Genomic DNA, 26,593 nt, shown 5'->3' with positions numbered 1-26,593 from the left:
ACGATAGTTCAGGTATACATGCCGACGTCGCAAGCTGAAGATGAACAGATAAAGAAAGTGTATGAGGATATTGAAAGGGTAATGCAGTATGTAAAGGGGGACGAAAATCTAATAGTCATGGGCGACTGGAATGCAGTTGTAGGGGAAGGAGTAGAAGAAAAGGTTACAGGAGAATATGGGCTTGGGACAAGGAATGAAAGAGGAAAAAGACTAATTGAGTTCTGTAACAAGTTTCAGCTAGTAATAGCGAATACCCTGTTCAAGAATCACAAGAGGAGGAGGTATAGTTGGAAAAGGCCGGGAGATACGAGAAGATTTCAATTAGATTACATCATGGTCAGACAGAGATTCCGAAATCCCATACTGGATTGTAAGGCGTACCCAGGAGCAGATATAGACTCAGATCACAATATAGTAGTGATGAAGAGTAGGCTGAAGTTCAAGACATTAGTCAGGAAGAATCAATACGCAAAGAAGTGGGATACGGAAGTACTAAGGAATGACGAGATACGTTTGAAGTTCTCTAACGCTATAGGTACAGCAATAAGGAATAGCGCAGTAGGCAGTAGAGTTGAAGAGGAATGGACATCTCTAAAAAGGGCCATCACAGAAGTTGGGAAGGAAAACATAGGTACAAAGAAGGTAGCTGCGAAGAAACCATGGGTAACAGAAGAAATACTTCAGTTGATTGATGAAAGGAGGAAGTACAAACATGTTCTGGGAAAATCAGAAATACAGAAATACAAGTCGCTGAGGAATGAAATAAATAGGAAGTGCAGGGAAGCTAAGACGAAGTGGCTGCAGGAAAAATGTGAAGGCATCGAAAAAGATATGATTGTCGGAAGGACAGACTCAGCATACAGGAAAGTCAAAACAACCTTTGGTGACATTAAAAGCATCGGTGGTAACATTAAGAGTGCAATGGGAATTCCACTGTTAAATGCAGAGGAGAGAGCAGATAGGTGGAAAGAATACATTGAAAGCCCCTATGAGGATGAAGATTTGTCTGATGTGATAGAAGAAGAAACAGGAGTCGATTTAGAAGAGATAGGGGATCCAGTATTAGAATCGGAATTTAAAAGAGCTTTGGAGGACTTACGGTCAAATAAGGCAGAAGGAATTCCATCAGAATTTCTAAAATCATTGGGGGAAGTGGTAACAAAACGACTATTCACGTTGGTGTGTAGAATATATGAGTCTGGCGATATACCATCTGACTTTCGGAAAAGCATCATCCACACAATTCCGAAGACGGCAAGAGCTGAAAGTGCGAGAATTATCGCACAATCAGCTTAACAGCTCATGCATCGAAGCTGCTTACAAGAATAATATACAGAAGAATGGAAAAGAAAATTGAGAATGCACTAGGTGACGATCAGTTTGGCTTTAGGAAAAGTAAAGGGACAAGAGAGGCAATTCTAACGTTACGGCTAATAATGGAAGCAAGGCTAAAGAAAAATCAAGACACTTTCATAGGATTTGTCGACCTGGAAAAAGCGTTCGACAATATAAAATGGTGCAAGCTGTTCGAGATTCTGAAAAAAGTGGGGGTAAGCTATAGGGAGAGATGGGTCATATACAATATGTACAACAACCAAGAGGGAATAACAAGAGTGGACGATCAAGAACGAAGTGCTCGTATTAAGAAGGGTGTAAGACAAGGCTGTAGCCTTTCGCCCCTACTCTTCAATCTGTACATCGAGGTAGCAATAATGGAAATAAAAGCAAGGTTCAGGAGTGGAATTAAAATACAAGGTGACAGGATATCAATGATACGATTCGCTGATGACATTGCTATCCTGAGTGAAAGTGAAGAAGAATTAAATGATCTGCTGAACGGAATGAACAGTCTAATAAGTACACAGTATGGTTTGAGAGTAAATCGGAGAAAGACGAAGGTAATGAGAAGTAGTAGAAATGAGAACAGCGAGAAACTTAACATCAGGATTGATGGTCACGAAGTCAATGAAGTTAAGGAATTCTGCTACCTAGGCAGTAAAATAACCAATGACGGACGGAGCAAGGAGGACATCAAAAGAAGACTCGCTATGGCAAAAAAGGCATTTCTGGTCAAGAGAAGTCCACTAATATCAAATGCCGGCCTTAATTTGAGGAAGATATTTCTGAGGATGTACGTTTGGAGTACAGCATTGTATGGTAGTGAAACATGGACTGTGGGAAAACTGGAACAGAAGAGAATCGAAGCATTTGAGATGTGGTGCTATAGACGAATGTCGAAAATTAGGTGGACTGATAAGGTAAGGAATGAGGAGGTTCTACGCAGAATCGGAGAGGAAAGGAATATGTGGAAAACACTGATAAGGAGAAGGGACAGGATGATAGGACATCTGCTAAGACACGAGGGAAGGACTTCCATGGTACTAGAGGGAGCTGTAGAGGGCAAAAACTGTAGAGGAAGACAGAGATTGGAATACGTCAAGCAAATAATTGAGGACGTAGGTTGCAAGTGCTACTCTGAGATTAAGAGGTTAGCACAGGAAAGGAATTCGTGGCGGGCCGCATCAAACCAGGCAGTAGACTGATGACAAAAAAAAGGGCCAGCTGATGTAGAAACTATAGAAAATGAAATACAATGACGTGTTGTGAATGCCTTGGATAAGCCTCCTAAGGGGCTGTGAGTGGGAAAGAGCTGCACTTATATTACACTAATTCTGGGAATTCACTGATAACAGCTCGCGTTTACTGCTTGCGTACCGGTGCTAGAGGAGATAAATGGACGTTTCCATCACGGGCTCGTGTAGGCCGCAGTTGCGCAGTACTGCCTGCAGCGGTTCTTATCTAGCAAATCTTCCACGTGAAGTTTCATACTACAGCAACCCATTTAGTGGCGGAACGTGAGAACTAATAAAAAAAACGAAAATCATAACATCCTCAAAATTGCTGTAAGAAGAAGAATGAGTATAACGGACATAAACACAGATGCAGTGAATTTAGAGGTTCCTCCAGTACTAAGTCTATGCACATCTCTACAGACATTACATATATCAGTGAGACACTCCACGAGGAAACGAAAATATAGAATGGAAATTTGTGGAGGTTCAAATGGCTCTGAGCACTATGGGACTCAACTGCTGAGGCCACTAGTCCCCTAGAACTTAGAACCAGTTAAATTTGTGGAGGCTGTACATACTCGGTTTTGTGCATGCGGTCTTTCTGACTGCTTTAGTGCGATCTGATCCGAACTCATCTCGGGGTAGCAATTACAACCTACGTTGTCAATTCCTTATTCGGTGAATTCCAATACCTGTCCTCCCCTACAGTTTCTACCCTCTACAGCTACCTCTAGTTGCATGAACGCCAAGTACCTTTGTCTTAACAAATATCCTATCAACCTTTCCCTGCATCTTGCCATTGTTTTAAAACAAGCAAGAGTTGTACCTCTGCTAAAGTAAGGTCATGTGGAACACACAGAAAACTACCGGCTCATTTCCCTGCTGACACCATTCTCAGAAATAATAGAACAACTTACGAAAGAGCCGGCCGGTGTGGCCGAGCAGTTCTAGGCAATTCAGTCTGGTACAGCAAGTCTGTAGAGTTTGGGGCACACACGTGATCAGAGAAACCACCTCAAAACTAACCATAATATCCCGTTCCTGTTCAGAAACCGCTGGGAAACATCTGGGGGGTCTATCGGGTGTTAGCCAGCCGAGGTGGCCGAGCGGTTCTAGACGCTGCAGTCTGGAACCACGCGACCGCTACGGTCGCAGGTTCGAATCCTGCCTCGGGCATGGATGTGTGTGATGTCCTTAGGTTAGTTAGGTTTAAGTAGTTCTACGTTCTGGGGGACTGATGACCTCACATGTTAAGTCCCATAGTGCTCAGAGCCATTTTTGAACTTACGAAAGACAGATTAATGAATTTCTTGAATAAATACAAACTTTTAAGTGAATCACAATTTGGTTTCCAAAGTGGTGGAAGAACAGAATCAGCCATAGTAGAATTCAGAGAATTGTACTTGATGCTCTCGACAAATATGAGTGTGTCACAGGCATAATTTTAGATTTTTCTAAGGCTTTTAATACTGCTGATCATAAGATTTTACTATATTAGCTAGAGCAATAGGAATAAGAGCAGTAGCTAATGACTGGTTTCGACAATACCTGGTAGAGTACAAAGAGTAGCAATACAGTATAACGCATAGCCCAAGGAAGACTAAACTTTAAGTAAAACACTCACCAGAGCCAAAATATATTGATATAGGAGTTCGTCAGGATAGCATATTAGGACCAATAGTGTTCCTGATATGCATCCATGACTTTGCCAATACTGTTAGTCATGGGGGAAAAATTCTCTTTGCTGATGACAGCAGTATTACAGTCACTCAAATGTCCACAAGCAAGGAAGTGACATTCAGCATAAAGAAAACAAATGTCATGAATTTCAGTTTGAAGCTGTAAAATAACACTGTTAAATTAACTGTAGATGGCACCTCTGTAGACTGTGTAACAAACACAAAATTTGTAGGAAAGAATATTGATTCTCAGCTGAAGTGGTGTGAAAACACAAAAATACGCGCAGACAAAATCTCATCAGAATGTTATGCCCGTAGAATCCATTCATCAGCTTGAAACAGCCAGTGTCTTATAGTTACATACTAATTAATGCTCGCTGATGACCTGGTAAGACCAAAAATGCAAATAACATACCTTCCGCACCATCAAAAATTTTTCGCCTTCTAATATCTGTAGATATCTTGTAATATACCGCAATTTCTTAATCTGTAAGTTTTATTTGCATTTATTTGTGAACACATATAATTGATTGTAACTGTAAATATCGAAAACTGCTGGGTAATCACCAAGGGAACTTTGTTGTATCGATAGCAACGACGAAATAGCAGTGGATGTGCCGTTGGGTATCTTTGCGTACGGAGTGTCTCGTGATAAGAGTAGAGAGGAGACAGAGCAGCTTGAGTCTTGAAAGAGTACTCGAGTTCCATAAAATTTCGGGCGTGCAGCCATATAAATTCAGCTTCTTCTTCTAATATTCCGGCTGAACATCGTCCAGCCATCTTCAGAGTGAGCCGAGGTCACTAACGCTCCAGCATTTGCTCCGTCCTTTTACACCAGAGGACCGAACTACTGCGTGTGCTGCAAGTGCAGTAGTTTATTCGTTCATTTTATTTCTGTGAGAGGTCTGTGCGGCATCTCACCTGCTCTCACTATTCATCACATTTACTAGCGATGGTAATATATTCTTACCAAATGACTCATATTCTATAACCAGCGTACAGTACGACAACTGGCAAGACTACAGAAGGAGAACAGACACGTCAGTGATCGGACGGAGAGTTCATAATTGTGTTTAAAAAAATGGGACATGAGGGAGATTTGAACATGGACCTTCCGCTTTGCAATCCAACACTGTGATCACACAATCTCGACGCCGTGGTTCTAGCAATTTAGCAACTCGCTCAATGTTGCACATATTCCCTTTTTTATGTTTCAGTAAACCTTTAAACCTTCTTCCTGTTGGTGCTTGATATGTGTTCAGTTTTGACGGGCTATCCACTAGTCCATTTTACCACAAAATCTGCAATGGGGGTTGACCCTTGTGAGCTCTACATCTCACTCATTATAGACGGACGCCCACTCAGTTTTCCGGGCTAGAGAATGGGAAGTTGCGACAGACAAAATGGAAAGCAAACATCGTCGCTATGGTCTTGACGTTAGGTGTGACTAGAGCCTCACGTCAGGTACACCGTTCGCCGGATGCAAATCTTTCGATTTGACGCCACTTCGGCGACTTGCACGTCGACGGGCATGAAATGACGATGATTAGGACAACACAACACCCAGTCGCTGGGCGGAGAAAATCTACGACCCAGCCGTGAATCGACCCCGGGCCCTTAGGATTGACATTCTGTCGCGCTGACCACTTTCTTTCTTTTTTTTTTTTCGCGGGCACATGCTCTACTGACTTTTTTTTTTTGCAGAATGGTGTATCAATAACAAACATAAACTGCTTCTAGCATTTTTTTTAAATATATAAGACGATGACTTTATAAAAGAAAATTTTTCCGGGAAACGTAAATAAGTGGACTTTTTTGTTACATAATAGTGAAAAAAAATATCCTGCTTCTGTCAGTACAAAACAAAAACGGTCTACGCTCTTCTTTTAGGCGCGTACCTCTCTAATCCCGCCATGCCTCGCGTTGGTGTCGGTTACGTCTTCACGTGTGTTTGTGGATCCTCTCCACTGTCCTGGTCCTTTCTAGTTCTGATACTTATAGACAATAATTACATTCTCCTACCCGGGACACCCCAACTGGGTGGGGGATCAAGCAAGGCACTCCCTAAAAAATTTGCGTAATATGTTCGGTATCTCGGATGTTTCATAAGCTGTGAGTGATGTTCCTGTAGTAAGGCCCAAAAGTCAAGCACATTCTTACTGCCGTCTCGGAAAAGATAACGCACAGTCAAACCTCGAATCCAAGTCACTGCGTTTGTCTTCGTTCGGGGATAAACCACTCAGCTACCGGGGGCGGACGTTAGGTCATAGTGCGTGTAGTGTTATTTTATGAAACGATTGATGTATTCGTAGTGTGTGCAGTGTATGCAGTATCTTGGAGTAAGAAATGAAGTAACATCGAAGCACTAGCCTTTTACGTTATTAAATAATGTCTTTCCAAACAGTATTGTACACTAGGGATAAATCTAATGATGTAGCACTCTTTTGAACAGAACGGCCTCCTATTCCGATGGGTGGAGGCTCCAGTCTTCATCCGACCTTCTTGGTTCCGTGCACCTCAAACTCATCGATTTTCTTCTTTTCCAGTTTTTCCTCTGTCCATGATTCGTTACCATATAACGCTGCGTTCCAAACGTCAATTCTCAGAAATTTCTTCTTTAAGTTAAGGCCTATGTTTCATACTAGCAGACTTCTTTTGGTCAGGTATGCCGTCTTTGCCTCTGCTACTTTGCTTTTTAAGTCCTTGCTGTCCGTTATTTCTTATTTTGCATCCAAAGTCGCAGAAATCGTTACCTTCATCTGCTTCGCACTAGCCGGTTCTGATACTAGCTTTGTCTCTTATCTCATTTCTGCTACTTCTGCTTATTTTCATTTATCTGCGGTTTACTCTCAACTGATAACCGGTCCGCATCAGACTGTTCGTTCCATTCAACAGATCCTGTTATTCAGTTTTCCCTAAGCATGCCAATGTCATCTGCGACGAGTATCATTTATATCCTTTCGCACTGAGTTTTAATTCCACTCTGGGACTTTTCCTTAATTTCTACCATTGCTTCTAGATTGCTTAGGTTAAATAGTAGTAGCCAAAGAATAAACTTTTTAATCCGTTACTTCGTTCTCGGTCTTTCATTCTTATTGTTCCCTCTTGGTTCTTGTTCAAATTGCGTATTACCCATGTCTTCCTAAAGGTTACTCCAATTTTTCTCAGAATTTCGAACATCTTATAGCAATTTTCACTGTGGAACTTCGTTTTTCTATGTGGACAAATCCTGTTAATGTGTCTTGATGTTACTTAAGTCTTGCTTTCATTATGCAACGCAACCTCAGAAATGTCTCTCTGGTATCTTCACTTTTCCGAAAACCAAACTGGTCGTCATCCGAAAGCTCTTCTGTATGTTGTACTTGTCAGCTACTTGGGCGCATGAGCTGCGAAGCTGACCTGTCCCTGATGTCATCGGGATTGTGTGTATGACATTTTTCCGACGGTGTCTCTAGTCTCGTTCGGTTGCTACTTCCCCCAACGAGGGATCCTCAATGCTAGCTTCTTCACATATTCGTCGCAATGCACTCAGTTTTTTTTGTTCTGTGCAGTCTAGTAAGTTCTATTTTGAAATATTGCGAGCCTATTTCAGTTATTCCACTTCACTCTTTAATAGTGCGTTTGTAATCGCGTAAAGTACCAGATGAAAAGTGAAGTGGAAATTTACAAATGAGCACGTCGTTAGTCATGATCTTTTTTTTTTTTGTTCTCTGATTTTCTTTGATACTTTTCATTCTCTACCTCTGAAGCTAAAGCGGACTGGTCTAGTTCTGACTACCTGTAGAGTGAGATTATTGTCAGCCGCACACCAGACAAGGTGGCAACGCGGCCGACTCCCAATGTGAGGGGGGGATTGCCAATTCTGGCATTTGTTTGCAGCAGAGGGAATCTCCCGAAACCCTTTGTCAGAACCAAGGTATGGACCTATTTTTAATTTTAGTTTAGTTCTATGACGATATGAAATGCCAATACATGTACTAGTGTATTTACTAGTGTAAAGATAATGACTTGTTCCATATACGTGGTATAGTGTGTGTAACGCCGTCGACGGCGACTGGCGCAAGCGATAATCATTATAATACAAGCAGGACTGTGCGAGACGCCACGATAATGTTCCACTGCGCCAAAGAAACTAAACAAAATAGGCACTGGAGTAAAGGAAGCGAAACGCGCGTGTCACACCAATAAAGAGCCTTTTATTTAGTCGCACGGATTGACCTCATGTACAAAAAAGGTAATCATAATCAAGTTAGAGTCCAACGCGCAGCAGCACACGTACCAAATGGTAAGCTTTATTGCTGATCACATTCATGAATTTGCCCTGCTTCCCGTTGTATTAGCACTAATGATACGGAGAAAGAGAAAGGAGATCGTAAGCAAAGGCTACGATTGTTGCCAACACAAGGTTCCGCCCACAAAGCGTCTTTTTTTCTATTTTTTTTTTATTCCACGAGTGACCTTGGAGAGTGAAACACATAACCTACGATTTTATCGCCCGTAATTGGGTTGTACAGCGGTGTTCTGGTCGGATTCAGCTTGCTAGAATCAAGTAGCCGCCTATCTCTCTCTCTCTCTCACTCCATCTAAGGCCAAACTTAAATGTGCGGTCGTGGACCACGGCGTATCACGCAGTGCTCCCACAGCACGATATCATGTTCTTCGAGGTACCTACGCACTTACGTAACTACCGCCCGAATCGAAATAGCAGTCTCCTAAACAAAGATATTTTCTCTTTTTTTCTCTCTCTCTCTCTGTCTCTCCAGCCGGCAGGCGTGCCCCACTCCACGGGATTTGGGCGCCCCCACAGTGGTAACAAGAGGCGCTGACTGGTCAACGGAGCGGCTATCAGAGACCAGTTTTACTGCCTCCTCGCTCCGCTGGCGAGTAGCCGACAGGCAGTCCCAGATAAAATTTTCAATCGGACACGCAATCATGTAGTTAGAGACGTAACAAAACGTCCGTCTGTCGGGATACGCCACGGAACGCCACCAGGGAACTCAATTAGCTTACCTGATTAGCTCCTTCCGAGACATGTACCGTCGGCCTATCGATTTCCCACCGGTTCTCCGGCAACGGGCGGGCAGAGGGCTGGCTGTCGCAACCGTCGACCCCACGTAACGAGAACTGGACGCCAGGCCACGACCGCAAACTGACTCCCCATTGCGTTTTCAATTAATCAGATAAGTGCTGGAATAATATTTGGCGTGTCGGAATACCTGTTCGACACACCGCACTACAGTCGCCTCTTGAAGGACAACATTTTCACCTGTAACTGTCAGTTCAAGGGCGGTCACCGTGATAGCAATCTCGATCACACTACCAACAGGAAGTAAACAGCAGCTGTTTTCTAGTTTGATGTAGATAACTATTGTCTTTGAACAGTACAAATTTATCCAGTAAATATGAAGCCACCAAATACAGACAAACAGTAACAGACGAAGCAACAGCTTCTTTTTGTCAAAATCTCAGCCGTCTAGGTGACATATAGATGGCGAATGCACAGTACTAAACGGGGTAGTGATGAGTAGACTGCCTGACAAAAAAGTCAAGCCTCTTGAAGGGTAGAAAGAAACGAAACAAAACGCCACGATTCGCAGATGTGTTCTAGCCTGTTCGGTCACAGGGCTACCTGCCATATGTAATTAAAAAAATAATAAATAAATAAAACCGAGAGAAGTTTTCGGTAATGAACTTGGAGGGGTGTCACATGACATCCATATTGACCAAATGACGAAGAAACAAGTAGATACAACGAAGAAGAAAGAAGACAAAAAGAAGAGAAAAAATGGGGTAGAGTGTTTGACCAGTAATCAAAACGACTTCGGTCCAGGGTCGAGCCCCAACACTGCTTAAATTCAGAATATAAATCATCGGCAATGGCGGCCGAAGATTCCGGCAAAAGTAGCCAGTCTCATTCTGCCAACGGCTTTGTCGAAGAGAGCAAAGTATCGGACAGAGGTTCAGGGTACTTTCTTGCCCTTGCGATGGGAAACAGCCCCTAGAAGAGGGAAGAATCAGCAATGATCAAAGGCATGAGGCTGCTGAAGTCAACGGAAAGCTCTGGATTAAAGACACATAAAGTTTATCCACAGGACATGTGGCCTGCAACTGAAAAAGTGTCATGATGATCCGTCCGTTGGCAAAATATTCCGGGCTAGTCGCCCTTTCAGATGTCCGGGAGGGGACTGCCATGGGGGAGGTGACCATGAGAACAATATCGAATAACCAACGAAAGGATTGCGTTCGACGACTGGGAGCGTGAAGTATCAGAAGTTTGAACGTGATACGGATGATAGAAAATCTGAAACGAGGAATTCTAAGTTCGCGATGTGATTGACATGCGTAATCACACTTCCATACTTATCAAGAGGTCCGAAACGAATAATACGGTCTGCTGCCATCCTGCAGCATGGGGTTCACGCCTGAGCCTCAGGACGTGCGCTAGCAGCGCATGTCGGGTGTTTCAAGCGTCAACTTCGCGTCTCAATATCTCGGGATGTAATGGGAATATTGCGATGCAAACAACGCCATTGTGTATGTGCTTTGTCATGCTATGGATTGCTGAAGAAAAAATATAGGAGTTCCATTTAAAAAAACATAAGTTTGTGTTAAAAAACACTTATGCTTTCGTTTTAGAATGTTTCCAAATATGTACATTCATGGGCCCCAGCCCTACATTGATACCGGTGAAAGTCGTTTTCCAATAGCTGTTATTGTTCCAGAGATATTTTGGGTGGACAAGAAAGCTGGGACGCCCTGTATATATATGGCATTGATTGGCGACTCCATGGAGTGTTCTGTGCACCACGACCAGATAATGGATTTTGGAAGGAGAAACAGCATTGGTCGTTTTTTTGTTTTATTATCCGCAAAATCGATTTTCGGTCACCAATTATATATAAATGGCTCTAAGCACTATGGAACTTAACATCTGAGGTCATCAGGCCCCTAGACTGCGTAAACCTAACTAACCTAATGACATCACACACAACCATACGCAAGGCAGGATTCGAACCTGTGACCGTAGTAGCCGCGTGGTTCCGGACTGAACAGCCTAGATGCGCTCGGCCACAGCAGCCGGCTTGACTGAATTTAAATCCGGAGTTTGGAGCCAGGGGAGTATGGTTAACTCATCCTGGTGCTCTTCGAACAATGCACGTACACTGGAAGCTGTATGACACGCTGCGTTATCCCGCTAGTAGATGTCATCGTGCCGACAAAAAAAAAATGCATGTAGGGATATGCATGGTAAATAGGAATAGATGCATACTTGTGTTGATCGATGGTGCCTTCGAGAAAGACGAGACCAACCAAGGAACGCCACGAAAACATTCCCCAGACCACAACACTCCCTTTCCAGAGTCGATCCTTCCGACGACTGTTCAAAAATGGTTCAAATGACTCTAAGTACTATGGGACTTAACATCTGAGATCATCAGTCCCCTAGACTTAGAACTACGTAAACCGAACTAACCTAAGGACATCACATACAGCCATGCCCGAGGCAGGACTCGAATCTGTGACTGTAGCTGCAGCGATGTTCCATACTGAAGCGTCTAGAACCGCTCGGCCACAACGGCCGACTCCGACGACTGTTGCAGGGCGTTTGCTTTTAGACGTTTCACGCCTTATACGCCATCGACCTGTCGCCACTCAGTGGACGTCGCAACATCAGTTAGCATGGCCGCAGCAACCAGGCGCCTGCTGCGGAGTCCCATACGCAGGACGTTCGCTGAAAGGTCGTTGACGAGACACTGTTCGTGGCCTCTTGGTTCTTCTGGACGTCAGTTGCTCAACACCTGCACGTCGATTCGTCCGTTCAGATCACGCAGCCGTCGTTCATCCATGTCGTCTATTTCCCGTGGTGCACCACATTTGTCTCGGTGCTGGCTTTGGATAGCGCTACATTGCTATACACGCGAACAGTTTACAAACTTAGCCTTTTCGGAAATACTTCCACCCTTGCCCCGAAAGCCAAAGATGACGCCCTTTTGGATGTTAGATAAATCTCTCCCTTTCCGTTTTACGACAACGACTGCATTGTTTTCCACGTCTCTGCGACACGCTTTATATACTCTCCACTACTAGTGCTGCTACCTGCCGTCTGTGAGTGGTTATAGCACATTGACGCCGAACATAGGCGGCGATCAAATTTCTGTGACTGGACCGTGTATACAGGACCGTGTCTGTTCCTCTTTACGATGATCTTTGGTTTTTGGGGCACTCAACAGCGCGGTCATCAGCGCCCTTACAAAGTCCCAATTTTTACACAGTCCACACTCCAATTTAACCACTGATGATGATGATGATGAAATGATAAGGACAACACAAACACCTAGTCCCCGGCCGGGAATCGAACCCCGGGACCCCGTGATCCAGAGGCAGCAACACTAGCCACTAGACCACGAGCTACGGACAACTCTCTTTATAAAAACTGGCTTAACGTAAAGAGACTATCAGAAGTGAATGGAATTTAGTCCATATGTTGTTTGCAGTCTGGTACGTTCTTATCGATACACTTTGGGTAAGTTACCAGCAATGCTTTGACTTTGAGTTTCTTTGGCATGCCGCGATAGCAGTGATTTTCCACGCGCGCGGGCAGAGGGACGCCGCGCAAGGGTACAAGAGGAGACAGGGGCTAGAGAGGTACTTCGTTGGTAGTCTGCTAGCAGCCACTGGCATAAGAAGACTGCCCAGGGCAATGGTGATTGTTACCTTGCAAGACCGGCAAGTTTTCCTATTTGAAGGTGGCTATGTGATGTCACACATGAACTCATCGGTTCCTCAGTGGCATTTACCTTGCTGCTTTGGAGCATTTCCATGGGGAAAGCGGCTTCTGATTCGAGCTCGAAAGTACTTCACTGAGGCATACTTTCTGCAAGGCCGTTGTGGCGGTTATCGTCATACATTCAAAGTTAACGGTGAGTTCTCGTGTGCCGTATTATATCTTACAAGGGGACGGCACGACCGTGGCGTCGGGGATTTGTCCGCAATTTTGTGTGGTGAAAGAGGACCCCTAACACCTCACGTGGTTAAAATATTAGGACGCACTACTCAGAAAATCCTGAGAAAAATCGATCCAAAGTTTCTTAGGTGCCTTATTAGCATAAAATGTTAGTCCATTGTCACGCCGCCGTCTGGCTTACGTGGTTAGCGCTCGGACCCTTACGCCAGAGGTATCGGGTTCGATTCCTCCTCCGGCGCTTTTTTTTTTTTTTTTCTTCTGTTGCTTGCAAAATTGCAGCGCATTGTTACAGGAGAATCGTGAAATTAATTCCCGAGAAGACTGTATAAAAATTCGTTCTATAATTCACCAGCAATTACCGTCACCAATATTCCGAGACATGATTTAATACGTCTGGCTTGCCTCAAAACTGTCAGAACCTCGAAACATTTTCGTAAATGTTAATGGGGCATGTTTTTGTACAGATTTATTGCAAAAAATCCGCTTTTATATGTTGCGCAAGATGTCGCAAAAATTATTGCTTTGTTTGTTTTTACGATAATTACCACTGCGGTTCTTGTTTATAACTATTATATGTATAAAAATTGAATGTTTCCCAATCGACTTTGTTATTCTGATTAAAAAGGCAATTTTTTCCTCATATACTTTACAATGAAAAATGGAAAACCCACCGCCATGAATTGTGTTGTTGAACAAAAAGAAAATAATTTTTATTCAATAATGTAACTGATTTGTTAAAGATAATGTAGGTTTGGGAAACTTTCCGAATAATTGGTGGAATAACCAAAGAAAATGAATCAGAAGAAAAAAAAAAAGTGCCAGAGGAGGAATCGAATCCGAGCCCTAAACACCAAGACCAGACAGCGGCTCGGCAGTGTACTAACATTTTATACTCATAAGCCACCTAAGAAACTTTGGATCGATTTTTCCCGGGATTTTCCGGGTAGTGCGTCCTAATATTTTAACCACGTGAGGTGTTAGAAGTCCTCTTTCACCACACAAAATTGTGGACAAATCCCGACCCCACGGTCGTGCCGTCTCCTTGTTAGTCGGACTGAAAGTGAATGAACTAATTTTTGGTGGGATTCAATTTTGATAGTGCTCACAGGATTTTGGCTGCCTTAGCACTGAAGTGTTCCTTTCGTTTAAAATTTCCTAGGGGAGTTCCAGTGTAGTTTGTGTGCACCTCGATTTTTCTTATTATTTGTAACTACGCACTGTCTGAATGGTATCTTGTCTTACATTAGGCAATTTTGGTGCTTAATCATCTGAGCTGCCACACTGTTCAATTGGTAAATTCATTTACGTTTTCAAATGGTGAAAGGAAAAAGCGGCAGAACTGGTACCTTATCCTAAAGTAAATGTATTTATTTATTTTGACGCTATTGAATGTATGTTAACGTTGTTGGTTTTTGTTTTAAAGCTGTAATACGTAACTGTATTCGATCCACGTAAAATTAGTGGAACAGCCTCTTGCTTCCGATTCCGAATGTAAATGTCAGCATCTGAACAAAATTTTCAGGTTGAGTACTTGGCGTTCTTCGTCGGTGAAATCTGGCTAGTAATTTATACGGTTTTAAATGAGTGATGTTTTTAAAACACTTTCTGTTTAGTGGTCTAAACTCTCATTGAACTTTCCATTAGAATGCTTGATCTGCTTTGTACTCGTACTATACGATACCGAGTTAGTTAGGAAAAGAGACTGAGTCACGAGAAAACTGTTGGTTTTATAGTCGCTAATTTTCTATTCATATTTGTTCAGAAGTTGGCAGAAAATATGAGACCATTTTCAATAATTAACATAAACACTTTATATTAGTGCTCACGACCAAGCAATGAATTACGTTTACTCGACATTCAAATTGTTGGGTCCACATTGATGTAAACATTTTGTTAGTTACCCCCAAGAAGTTTCGCCATAACAGTGTCCCCCATCAATGGCGATAGCATCTAATATACACTAACGGAAAAATATCGCAACACCAAAAGATGATAAATGTAGAGTAATGAAATATCGGCAATACATTTGTCTAGATAACATATTTAAGTAGTTAACATTGCTAGATCACAGGTCAACGTAAGCGCGAGATAAGCCACTAGAAATGTGAAACTTTCGTACATTAACAATCGGTGTAACAGACAGAACGTTGAATGCGTGCATGCAAACGAGCATGCATTGTGTAGTACATTTGCCAGCTGTCAATTCTTTGGTTGGAGTTCCCTGCCTGTTGCACTTGGTCGGCGTATACAGGGACGGTTAATGCTTCTTATGAATGAAACTGGAGTTGTCCAATGATGTCCCAGATATGCTCGACAGGTCTGGTGATCGATTAGGCCGAGGCTACATATCGACACTCTGTAAGGTACGTTGGGTTACAACAGCGGTATGTGGACGAGTGTTATCGTGCTGGAAAACATTCCCTGGATTGTTGTTCATAAATGGCAGCACAGTAGGTCGAATCATCAGATTGACGTACAAATTTGCAGTCAGGATGCGTAAGATAACCACGAGAGTGCTCCTGCTGTCATATAAACACCAGAACCTAACTCTAGATGTAGATTCAGTGTGTCTGGGCCACAGGTTCGTTTAAGGCCCTCAGCTGACATCCTGCTAACCAACACACTGGCACCGAGGAAGACCTCCACCCTGCCGTCCTCGTAGAAACACGCCTACAAACTTCCGTTTATGTCACACAACTCTTTAGTGATCGATTTTCTGCCGTCAGTGTAGCTTGACCAGTAGTCACAGGAGTTTATTCAAATTGCTAAGGTACAGGGTGACAATTACTGAACTGTATGAAATAAAATTATCGTAACTTCCGAACGGTTTGCGTTAAGACAATCAGACTGCACGGTTGGCCGTGAGGCATGATGGGAATTAGTATGCGCATGCATGGTTTGGTTTAGCGACGAAGCCCACTTTTATTTGGATGGCTTCGTCAATAAGCAACAGAGAAGTCTCTTCACCGTCAACAGGTGACTGTGTGGAGTGCAGTGTCCAGTCACGGAATAACCGGTGCGATGGCACGGTGACTAACGAACGGTACGTGAAGGTTTTGGAAGATTATTTCATCCCCGTTATCCAAAGTGAACCTGATTTCGATAAGATGTGGTTTATGCAAGACGAAGTTCGACCTCATCGAATCAGGAGAAAAAAATGGCTCTGAGCACTATGGGATTTAACATCTGTGGTCATCAGTCCCCTAGAACTTAGAACTACTTAAACCTAACTAACCTAAGGACATCACACACATCCATGCCCGAGGAAGGATTCGAACCTGTGACCGCAGCGGTCACGCGGTTCCAGACTGAAGCGCCTAGAACCGCACGGCCACATCGGCCGGCGCAAAGCAGGAGAGTGATGCCTTGGAGGAGCATTTTCGGGACCTCATTCTGGCTCTGGGGTACCCAGAGGCTACTGGTATGGGCCTCGACTGGCCACCATGTTCTTCGGATCTGAACACAACCTACTTTTTTGTCGGGCTATATTAAAGACAAGGTGTACATAAATAAACCCAAAACCATGGCTGAGCTGGAAACAGTCATTCAGGTCACCGACAGCATTGATGTTCCGACACTTCAGCGTGTCAGGCAGAATTTCTCTTTTCGACTGCGCCACATCATCGCCGATGATGGCAGGCATATTGAACATGTCATAACCTAAATTGAAATATCTGTAGCGACGTTTACGTGTTCAATAAAGTATGTGCACGCCGTAGTTTGTAACTAATGTACGTTTCTTCCATATTGTTCAATAATTGTCACCTTGTAAGTATTTACATGTAGATATATTTCAGAATACCTTTTACCCTTTCTCTTTTACAGATTTCACAACATTGTTAATACCTTGTGTTTCTCCATACAACGTAGCATACGCAACATTAGCGAGCACTATTGTTGAAATTAAGTTTTGACATTAAATACCTTTATTATCATCCGCGACTGCAAATTTACGAAAGTGACTGATTTTTCTGGAGACTTGGACCAAGCGAGAAAAGAGCTAAGGAGTGGAGTAATTATTTTTCTCATTTCGAAACACATGTTTACATGTTTTGTAAGGACACTGTACAAAATTAGTCACCTGCAGGAGACGTCAGGCATATATCATGTAACACAGCCTGTAGCCACGATTATGACTTCAGTTCGACGACGAAGACTGTCCACAAGTTTCTTCGGGTACGCCATACCCATCTGGAGCCACTCACTCAGGATTAGTTCTAGATACTGACTATACTGGTACTGCGAACGCAAGGGGAAATTACAGCCGTAATTTTTCCAGAGGGCATACGCCTTTACTGAATGGTTAAATGATGAAGGTTGTGACCTCCCCGTGAAAAATATGTAAGTGGACATCATTAAATGTTAATGGGCATAGAGCCAAGTGTAACCTCCCCACAAATAATGTAAATGAAAAGAATTGAATAGAATTGCAAATAGTTCCAAATGTTAGCTTCCCACAGTAATAAAAGTCAATGATAATTAAAATGTGCAAAAATGTTAAGTCCCCACAAAATTAACGTTAAGATCAACCTGATAAATTTTATTAGGGCAGCTGCGCTGACCTACGGCCCTGTGCAATAATTAATCTGATAAATTGATTCTGGGAGGAAAAGCATGGGAAATATTGTTTCAATTGGAATGATTATTTTCTTAAAATGGATTGCTTTGAAAACAAAATTATTATTGGTGCATTTCTTGAACAAATTAATTACAATTAATATAAATTACATTATCAGATATGCGCAATGCTGCTTCATTACCTTATTTAACAATATACCTCGTCCCGAACCTTGACCAGAGACCCATGTCGACGCCCGCCGACTCCTCACACACAACTCCGACTCGCAACTGAGTCCAAGGCGCAACAGCGTCCAACTCGGAACTGAACTACATGCTCTCGCGACTCGCTACGTACAACAACTGAACTCTCGCGCGGTCAAGCGCAGACTAGCAACGATAAATAACTCTCTGGTCAGAGATTCTGTCATGCCTCGCCATCGCTGGTTGAAACGTACGCGTTTCATAACCCTCCACTGCGGGGGGCAAAAATTTGGCAGCGATGGTGAGTCATTTGGACTTGCCATGAGCAACAAATTTTTTCAGAATTAATTAACTTTATAATTACAGCATATATACAGATATAGAACATGAAGTAAATACGGTGCACATGCACCAAGTACAAAACATATTAGGCAATGACAAAATGTGAGTACAAAACATATTAACAAATGACATAAGTGCAGACGCACTGAAAAACTCTTTAGCATTTTCACAACAAATAAATGTAATGGCAAAAAATCATGTTGGCAAGTGACATAAGTGCACATGCACTGCAGTTCAGAACATATCAGCAAATCAAAATGTACATACAATGAGTAGTAATCATGCTATAAAATGACAAAAGTGCACACGCACTGAAATTCAGAATATATCAGCAAATCACAAAATGTATATACAATAAGTGGAAATCATGTTAGAAAAATGACAAAAGTGCACACGCACTGTAGTTTAGAATATATCAGCAAATCAAAATGTACATACAATGAGTAGTAATCATGTTATAAAATGACAAAAGTGCACACGCACTGAAGTTCGAAAAAAATGTATAGGCCATGAATACAAATGATGTTAGCAAAAAAATGATTTTCACTATGTTACAAGAATTAGGATAGGAAAGGGAAGGATTGCATCATGGTTGTAGCACTTTAGGTTGCACGCAGCTGCACTGAAAGTCCATATCTTTCCACAGAAGTACAACACCAAGTCAGACAATCTGAAGTTCTTTTCCCAGAAGTATTTATCAGCGTACCAAGACACTGAAATGTCGTAGTAATATTCCGTGTTATCATTTTGGCAGTACATCAGGTACACCAAACAGTGTGACCATAATAACGTCTCCATCGCTCACGGTGGTGGACAGCATGTCGTGTCAACACCAAGCTCTTGTAAGATACACCAACGTAGAATTAGTGCAAAAACCAAATATAGTGCTCCATGATCAAGAGGATATACAGGACAAATGGATATTGCAGTAATTCAGGGTAGTTAGGTCAGAAAGTGAAGGACATTAAGTCACATACTAGTCTTCATTGGGAATTACATTAGTAGTTTGCGGCATTCATAGCCCAGTTATTGAACATTTCTGTACCATGTATGTAGTATTACAGAAAAATGTTCATTAATTGATTTACAGACAACATTGTCATTGGTCATTTCAATACTGTAATCAGTAGCGTTCATTTCCCAGTTACAAAGCATAATCAGTAGCATTCATTTCCTTGTTACAAAGCATAATTCGTAGCATTCATTTACTAGTTACAAAGCATTATTAATCATTGGTCATTTCAATACCATAATCAGTAGCATTCATTTCCCAGTTACAAAGCATAATCAGTAGCATTCATTTCCTTGTTACAAAGCATAATTAGTAGCATTCATTTACTAGTTACAAAGCATTATTAATCATTGGTCATTTCAGTACCGTAATCAGTAGCATTCATTATTCAGTTACAAAGCATAATCAGTAGCATTCATGTCCTTGTTACAAAGCATAATTAGTAGCATTCATTTACTTAGTTACAAAGCATAATCAGCAGCATTCATGTCTTTGTTACAAAGCATAATTAGTAGCATTCATTTACTTAGTTACAAAGCATAATTAGTAGCATTCATTTCCTTGTTATGAAGCATAAATACAGTAATCATCTCAATAAAGTTATCAGTAGCATTCTTTTCCCTGTTACAAAGCATAATCAGTAGCATTCATTTCCTTGTTACAAAGCATAAATACAGTAATCAACTCAATACAGTAATCAGTAGCAGTCTTTTCCCAGTTACAAAGCATAATCAGTAGCATTCATTTTTCAAGTGACATATTATTCATAGCTGATCAGCATTACTCAGAACTCTCTTAAACTGGTATCATTATTTGGGACTGGTAATACATTTTTTTTGTTAGCAATGCATTGCTTTGGGTAATTATAGGGGAAAGCAAGAAAAAAAATTTGCTTCTGGGTTGTTGCTGTAAATGAAAATGTGTAACGTCATTCGTCATGAGTCGGCTGTTGCAAGATTATGAAACAAGTAGAGTATATGTAATCACATTCATAATGACATAGATTTAATGAACAACTGCTTATAGCACATTAATTTCATAAATAATTTCTCCAGCAAAAATATACAAAAAATGGATTATTAAACTGAAAGAAGAAATGCATTTTATGCTGAAAAGTAGTGAACTTCGAATTAACATGTAGTGAAATGTGTATAAAAATGTGTTCCATAACTGTCCTTTCCAAAACCTTCCGTCATTATACTATGCAATATAACACCTGCTGTCAAAGCAAACTGCAACAAATACTTAAATAACTGCATAGCATAAATACATAACTTCAACAATATCCTCATCTGTAAAGAAAAAACTTCATTATCCATCACTTCATTATCATAACTCCATTATTATCATCACCTGTAAAGAAAAACTTCATTATCCATAGTAGCATATTCTTCATCATTATTCATCAGCATTCATTATCATCTGCAAAAAATCATTTCATTACTCATTACATAACTATTCCATATCTCTAGCATATTCCATCACTAAAACTAAGATGTGTAGTTCTGTCTGAGAGCCTGCATCAATCGCTTTGTATTCTGAAAGAAAAAATTAGTTAAGACTGCTGTTCTACGATGTGTATAGTATATTCTTGTTAATGCTTGTTAATCCTGATCCATTTACTCTTCATCACCCGGTTTGCATCTTCTTTCGTTCATTCCGAAGGTGAAATTCCCATTTCTGTTTAATTTATTTCTTTTACGCATCATTTCTTTCTGAAATTGATGAACAAAGATTAATGTCTTGCATTTACATCATATACTCACTAAATAATGACTGGTTTATGATAACATAATTAAGCATTCAGCATACCATGACAGAAAACGTAATATGAAAAAAAAATAGACAGTGTTCAAATGCAAAAATGTACACAGAATATCACAATGCAGCAGCAAAATGTAAAACAGTCACGATGTTGAGATATCATAGGGCAAAAATGTCAAAGTCAACTGTTGTGTGCTATATCTTAATTATTTCACAGTGCATATAAACAAAATATGAAAACAATCGTACATACATAAAAAAATGATGACAAGAAATGTGACCTTCTTTGAGTTCACCTTGTATGTTGTGTAGTTAGTAGAGGCGAGAATTAAAGACTTTAATGGAGAGAGAATTTAATAAAATTAATATGTCACTAGATAAAATTGCATAATTATTCATAAGATACGTAAGTTTCTCTGGAAAAAATGTGTACAGTCTGATATGTAACGACAAGAAGAGCGACCTGCTAACCTTACCTTGCCGGGCACTTGCCAAGAAAAAATACGATAATCATCAATAAGTAGTCACATAAATATAATTGCAGAAATAGTCATAAATGTGTAAATTCATCTGGAAAAATATGCACGGTCTGATGTGTAACGACAAGAAGAGCGACCTGCTAACCTTACCTTGCCGGGCACTTGCCAAGAAAAAATACGATAATCATCAATAATTAGTCATGTGAATATAATTGCATAAGTGATCATAAAAATTAGTAAATGGCATCATAGTATGTTAAATCACAAAGTGTCTTCATTCAATAAAGGGTTTAATATTGGAGACATGGTGGTTGCCTTTACTTTTTCTGGTTCTCAGAGTTTCGACGTGTACAACATTGGCTGGAACCGCACGACCGCTACGGTCGCAGGTTCGAATCCTGCCTCGGGCATGAATGTGTGTGATATCCTTAGGTTAGTTAGGTTTAAGTAGTTCTAAGTTCTAGGGGACTTATGACCACAGCAGTTGAGTCCCATAGTGCTCAGAGCCATTTGAACCATTTTTTTTTTTTTTTTTGTACAACATTGGGGTGAGGAATGCTGCGAATCCGATATGAACCTGCGTATAGAAGTTCAAATTTACTGCACCTACCTTTTATTCTGCTGGATAAATAGTGTGTACGTACTAATATCTTCTGTCCAATGTGAAAGTCACGGCGTATACAAATTTGTTTTTGCTGTCTTCTCCGGCGCTCTGCGGCACATTTGATGTTGTTCAGCGCAATGTTAATTATTTCATGGTGTCGTAGTCGACGAGATGTACGAAAGTTTACTAATTCTGTAATTTTGTTAGGTGGTTCAACATTTTTCAGTATAACAGACGGAGATAGCTTAGTAGATTCATTTGGTATGGAATTAATTACATCTTGGAATGAGAATATGTGTGTGTCCCAATCAATATGCCTTTTGTGGCAGTATATTCTACACAGTTTACCAATTTCTTTCATTAATCGTTCACAAGGGTTCGAAGAAGCATGGTACCTGGATACATAGATCGGAGAAATGTTTCTAGTTCGTAACATACGTGTCCATATAGCAGAACGAAATTGTGATCCATTGTCAGAAATTACTTTCAACACATGCCCTACATGAAATAGAAAATGCTTTACAAATGCTTTCGAAACGGTTTTAGCAGTAGCTTTGCGTAACGGAGTGAAAGTAATAAATTTTGAAGTGAGCTCAACAGCGACAAAGATGTAGCAGAAACCTCTATTAGTTCTCGGAATTGGACCAAAAATGTCTACAGCGGCCATATGTCTCAATTTAACAGGTACAATTGGATGTAATGGAGGAATATGTGAAGTTGTGTCTGACTTAGCTTTCTGGCAAATTTTACATGACGCTAAAACTCGTCGTATACATTTCTCCATGTTGGCAAAATAACAGTTCTGTCTCAGTATAAGAAAAGATTTTCTAACTCCGTAATGTGCGTAACTTAAATGAGTATACCATATTAATTTGTTAACCAGTTCATCAGGAATGCATAATAACCAATTGTTGCTGTCAGGATGAGAGCGGCGAAACAGAATGTCATTGGGTACAGTGTAATGGTTTCTAATCGTAACATTATTCTTATCTTACCAAAGGTGTTTAATTTCTTTCCACACGTTGTCTTTATTTTGCTCTCTTGCTATGTCCTGTAATGACGACGAAATAAAATTTTCAAATGCAACTTGTTGAATGTACATGACGCTGAAATTTGCTTTGCAGAAGTTGGTTGCGATGTTATGCTGATTGTTGCTGAGAGAACAAGATAGTGCGTCTGCTACAACATTTTGTGTTCCGGGAATGTGAACAACTGTGAAATTAAATTCCTGTAAATAAAGCTTCCATCTGCTTAATCTGTCGTGTGTGAATTTAGCTGAAAGTAAAAATTGTATAGCTCTATGGTCTGTGTAAACAGTGGTGTGTCTTCCATAAAGAAAATGCCTAAATCTTGTAAAAGCCCATACAACACATAATGTTTCCAGTTCTGTAACGGAATAATTTCGTTCAGCAGGTGACAGAATGCGACTTGCAAATGCGATGTTTTAATTACTGTTGAGCCATCTTCTTCAATTTCCTGAAAAATGTGTACGCCTAAAGCGGTGTTAGAACTGTCGGTGGCAATGGAAAAATTTCTGGTAAGATCTGGGTGCGATAAAAGTGGAGCATTCAACAAAGCATGTTTCAGGTTCATAAATTCAGAACGTGCTTGCTTATCCCATGACCAAATAGTGTTTTTACCTGTCAATTGGCATAATCTAGGTGTGTCTAAAGCAGAGTGATGAATAAATTTACGAAAAAAGTTAATTAAGCACAAAAAGCTGCGTAATTGTTTTTTGTCGTAGGAACAGTAATGTCACGTAAAGCTTGAAGTTTTTCCGGATCAGGCGCAATGCCTTCTGCTGAAATTACATGTCCAAGAAATTTTATAGAAGTTTTACCAAAGCGCGATTTACTGAGATTAACTGTGAGTCCTTGTGCACGAAAAGTTTGTAACAGACGTTCAAGAATCATATTGTGTTCAGTCCAGTTAGCTTCTGCGAAAAGAATGTCGTCTACGTACGTTGTGATTCTGTCTTTAAGTTCTGTCGGAAATATTGTGTTCAAACCGCGAATAAAGGCTGCAGAAGAAATAGTTAAACCGAATGGTAATTTGCAAAATTGATAACAGTCGCCAAAACAGAGAAATGCTGTGTACTTTCTGCAGTTCGGATGGAGCTGAATTTGCCAAAATCCCGATTTTAAATCTAATGTAGAATAAATAGCCGTACCATGAAATTTTTGTAGAAGTTTTTCTAGTGTCTGTGGTCGATCGGTTTCATTAATAATAATGTCATTGATGTGACGTGAATCAAGTACGAGGCGAAGTGAGCCATCTTTTTTCTGAACAATATGTAGCGGGTTTATGTACAAACTAACTGCCGGTTCTATAATTCCTTGGTCGAGCATATCTTGCAACTCTTTTTTAACTTGTTCTCTGTGGATATATGGAATGGGATAATGCTTTGCTTTAAATGTGTCGTGCTATTTGACTTGAAATTCATACATAAAACCGGACATAGTATCAGGAATGTTGTCGAAAACGGAGCTTGCTGTAAAAGAATTTTGTGTAGTTGCGTGCGTTCGTCGTCTGTATTTGCTTTGTTTAACTTTATCAGAAATCATCTGCATTACGTCGTAGTCAGCTTCGTCTGGAGTATTATAGTTATGTACGTACGTATCAGTGAACAATGTGGAATTACAGTCTATGTTACGTGATACGGAAATGACCTCTGTGCGACTAATTGTTTGTTCTTCCGCAGATAGTGAGTGCTGAAATTCTATAGCCAATTGTATATTTTCATCCTTCAACATTAAACAGGAATTTTGAAAATCGATAACTGCGTCGTCTTGTACCAGAAAATTCGTACTTGAAATAACGTCTGTTGTCAATAAAGGAACAATCCAAAAATTTGAGTGAAATGTGTGACCTGCAACACAAAATGATAAATGTGTCTGTAATTTAACGTCTACTCCTTTACTCGATACTGCTCCTTTCACTTTCGTTTTGCCTAATGGTAATGTAGGATACGTATTCTCTTTGTTACACTCGTTGAAAGTTTCTTCATTTATTACTAACATAGGTGATCCAGAATCGATTACTGCTGAAAATGTCGATGAACCAATTTTAATTTCGATGACAGAGTGTGAAATAGTTTTCTGAACAACTGGTCTTTCCTGCAAAAGAGTGTCTCGGATGTCGTCAAAAGTGATTACATTTTCGTGAACAATATTCTGTGTGTCAAAGGTAGTGCTTGTGTTACTGGAAGATGCGACCTGTACAGTATCTAGTCAGATTCTATCTGACGTGTTATTATTATCTGGAAGATGTTGTGGTATTTCTACTATTTGAACTGTTCTATTATTTCTTCCAGACGTATTACGCTCTGGATGATACCTACTGTCGGGTTCATTCATGAGAATATGTTGTTGCTGATCATTTTGCTGCTGGTACGACCGACTGTCATTAAACGTATGTTGGTAATTATGCTCACTGTTTTTACGTCTGTCGTGATAGTCATTCCTATACGGTGCATTGCGATAGGAATTGAAATACTGTCTTTTCTGTACGTAGTTATTTCCTTGCTGCCGTGCGTTACTATTTGTTGTACCTGGGACTATACGTGCACGCGGCGAAACATTAAAGTTTGGTTGACCTTGTGCATTCCATTGTTGGTTAGGTATGCTAACCGGCTGACTTTCATGCTGTTGTGGTGGAAAACGTCTATTGTTACAAAAATGTGGTTCCTGTTGCTGAAAATTTTCTCAATACTGATAATCAAAATTTTGTCTGCTATTAAAGTTCTGGTGGTTGTTGTTCCTAAAGTGTCTGTTACCTTTGCTATTGAAATTACGTGGTTGACCGTAATTACTGTAAGTTTGTTGGCCTTGGTTATTGTATGAAAAATTTTTGTTTACAAAAGAATAATCAGATTGTTGTACTTCCAAGAGCTGTAACAGATCTCTGAATGCTGAAATATTTTCTTTTTGCTGACCCGTTAGAAGTGACACTCTTAATGACCATGGTAATTTAGAAATGCATAATTGTATAAGTGCAGATTCACTGTACGGTTCGCTTAGGTACTGGTTTTGTTGCACCATGTGCTCAAAAAATTGCGTCACACTGGGAAAATTTGAGTTCTCATAATTCGGTAAACTAATTAACTGATCTTTAATTCCGCACTGTGTCGTCTTCGACCAATACACTGACAGAAAAGCATTCTGAAACTCTTCTACCGAGTAACATTGTCTCGCGATCGGTCTCATACGAGTTGCCAGTTCGCCTTCCAAAAAACTGCAAATAAATTCAAGTTTGTGTGTTACAGGCCAAGTCGGTGGAAAAGCAAAACTAAACTGTTGTATCCAATCCAGTGGGTGAATCTGTGTTCTGTCATTTTTAAACACTTTAAATTTTCTCACTGATAGAAAATGTTTGTAATCGAAATTATCGTCTCCGTATGACGGAACAGGTTCAG

This window comes from Schistocerca piceifrons, chromosome 5 (genome assembly GCF_021461385.2).
Source record: "Schistocerca piceifrons isolate TAMUIC-IGC-003096 chromosome 5, iqSchPice1.1, whole genome shotgun sequence".
In the NCBI taxonomy this organism is placed as follows: Eukaryota; Metazoa; Arthropoda; class Insecta; order Orthoptera; family Acrididae; genus Schistocerca; species Schistocerca piceifrons.
This window is presented reverse-complemented; position numbering follows the sequence as displayed.